Here is a 3,201-nt window from a genome sequence, read left to right as displayed (position 1 = left end):
AGAAACCAGAAAGAAAAAGGGGTAGAGCTCCTCCTCTAGCTTCGGGTAGCAACTTCCATGGCTGTCCTTCTCTTCTTCCCTGATGGTGATGCACGAAGATGATGATGATTTTGCTTGTGTTTCCTCCTTCTTTTCCTTGATCGATCGCCACTCTTGCTCCCTCCTCCTCTCTCAGCTTCGTCTCTATCCCTCTCTTCTATTCTTGTTGTGCGTTTTTGTTGGGTCCAGGAAAATTGAGAAGCTTGGTTCATCCATATATACTTATAGGAGGTGGGGAAGAAGTGAGCTGGTGCCAAAAAGCTTCGTGGCTTTCTCCTCTTGCAACACCACATCATAGCATTGAATGATTGAAGATTTAACCATGGTTTTCCTTGAAGTTCCGTTCGGTTGTGAGAGAAGAAGAGAGAATGAGTTTAATCAGGGTTGCCTTCTATTTGGTTTAGTTAAAAGGAGTATGGTTCGGTTGAACCGTGAGAAGGGAAAAGAGTGGTTCAATGTGTTTGATCATGTGCTAACTAGCCTAATGACATATCTATATTTCTCTACTAATTCATCATTTAATCAATTATTAAGAGGTAGTTAGTTTTAAAAGAACAAAATTAACTATAGGAGTAATTATCTAATTACCAAAACTCATCACTCGGAAGCAGTGGCGGATCTACGGGGGGCCTAAGGTGGCCATGGTCCCCCCCAAAATTTTTTTAAAAAAATAGTAAATAGTAATAATTAATAATATTAAAATTTTTTATATATAATATTAGAAAATAAAATATAAGTTACAAAATTTTATAAATTAAAATAACTAAAAACTATACTATGTATTAGATATTTGAATTATTGTTGTTCTTGTTAACAAATAGCCCATTCTAATAATTAATAAAAATGGTTCTATTATACTAACCCAAGCCCATACTATTAATTAAAGTAACACTAGTACATTTTTCAAACATTTTTTTCAAACCATCAGAGGCATCGGCGCCACTTTTCTCTCTCTTTTAGTGGCTCCCAGACTTTTGGTCTTCTACTCTTCTCATTCTAATTTTCTTTCCATACCAAAACAAGATATATGAAGAAAAACCACTGAGGAGAAATAAACAGCAAAATATTAACCATTGAATGCACAACAAAGATTCAAAGAGGTATATTTTAGTTTTTTTTAAGTTAATAATAATGTCAAGTATTATTTATATTATTTATTTAAAATAATTAATTTATTTTTTTTATAATAGACAGTGTTCAAAGATTGAAGTGAGGACAAAACTCAATAGAATTATTTTTAGGTGAGACTTGGAATAAAAAAATAATAAGGTAAATCAATAACTTTATTTTTGGTTATTATATATTTCTGTTTCTAAAGTTATTTGTTATTGCTCAATAGGTTTAATATTTTTTTTAAGAAAATAACATATATGCAATTATTTTTGTTTTTTTAGATAGTTCAAGTTAAGTTAAAAATGTTAAAGATGAAAACAATTCACTCATTTTTCAAGAGAAAAGAGAGAATATATGATGAACAAAATTCAGCTTCAAATTCTTTGAGTAATGTTCAAAATATTATTGAACAATCTGTGACACAACTTGTTCACTTCAGAGATGATAATTGATGATTTTAGTTCCATGAAGCATCGTCGAGCAAGTTTAAAAATATCAAAAGTATGTAGTATGTAGTTGAACATTGACTTTTATATAATATAATTACTTTTTTTATATATATGCTACAAATCATATTTTGTTAATTTTTTGTTATATTTTATATTTAATTGGCCCCCTCTTATGAAATTTCTGGTTCCGCCACTGCTCGAAAGCACTAAAAGAAAAAGTTTTAACGCTACATGTTCTAATTATAATTCGTTATCTATGCTATGTATTTATATATCTAAAAATCTATGCGCGTCAGCAAATGTTGTATAGAATGAGGAATCACAGGCCTCATGGGGTAAGGTGGTTACAAAACTCGGAAAGGGCCTTCCCTATTTGCGGCGAGGTTGCCTTGTCCTGGAGGCTTTCTGACGTCTTCTAGGCGTGTGAGCACGAGGTCACCTTTTTCTAATGGCCGAGGTCTGACCTTCTTGTTGTACTTGCGCTGCATCGTGAGTTGCATTACTTCCTGCCGTATTCTAGTGGCTTCTCGTTCCTCCTCTGTTGTGTCTAGCTTGACGTTCCTTGCTTGGTCATTTGCATTATCATCGAAATGGTCGGTTCTTATTTATCCCTGAGATATTTCTATTGGGATCATGGCATTAGCCCCAAAGACCAGCCTAAATGGTGTTTCTTTGGTTCTAGTTTGTGGTGTAGTGTTGTAACCTCAAAGTATTTATGGTATTAGCTCGGCCTACTGGGTTTTTGCTGCAATAAGCTTCTTCTTTAATGCTTGCAAAATGATTTTGTTAGCTGCTTCGACGAGCCCGTTAGTCTGCAGATGCTCGACCGATGAAGAGCACCAACAACGTCCACAAGGGGAAGAGCACCAACGACGTCCTCCTCCTTTGCGTAGCGCCACGGGTTCCTCTCTCGATCAAGCAGTATGGAGCACCTGCAAAAAGGACCCCGACGCTCAAGTCAGTTTATTATAAAAAATATCAAACTTTAGATCAAAAGGCTTTGTTTTGTAGTGTGTTTGCTCATGTGTCCTCATAGGTCGTCTGGCGTTGGTATTTATCTTGAGAATGAGTTCAGTGTCTATCTGTTGAGTTTCCGAGATTCTCGCGGCCAGTATGAAGGTATATCTCATATCTCTTTTTGGATTAGTTACGCGGACTTTGACTTAACAGTTTCGAGGTATAATATCAGTTCCTAGTTTTTTGGATACATATCACTTTTAATTTTGTAATTAGATTATTTTCATGCAAAAATATTAAAGTTAATAGAATAATTTTTCAAAGATACCTTCAATTTATAGAAAAATATTCAGTTAACTCTAATATTTTTTATATTAAGACCTAATTACAAAAATAAAAGCAGTATTAAAAATCTAGTTGAAAAAAATTATAGAAATTTAATTATAAATTTGATAAAACAATATATACTAACAAAATAATTAAATATTTTTTTAAAAGAGAAACTCTTAGAACAAGTAATTTTTAGTATTTTTGGCCATCATTTGATTAGCATAAATATTAAATCATCTTTAATAAATAGAATTTTTTAATTTATGTATGTAAATTTTAAAAAAATCTGGATGAAAACTATATTGATTTATAT

The sequence above is a fragment of the Arachis ipaensis genome, chromosome B07 (assembly GCF_000816755.2).
Source record: "Arachis ipaensis cultivar K30076 chromosome B07, Araip1.1, whole genome shotgun sequence".
Taxonomy (NCBI): Eukaryota; Viridiplantae; Streptophyta; class Magnoliopsida; order Fabales; family Fabaceae; genus Arachis; species Arachis ipaensis.
The sequence above is the reverse complement of the archived record's forward strand: the minus strand, read 5'-3'. Positions refer to the sequence as shown.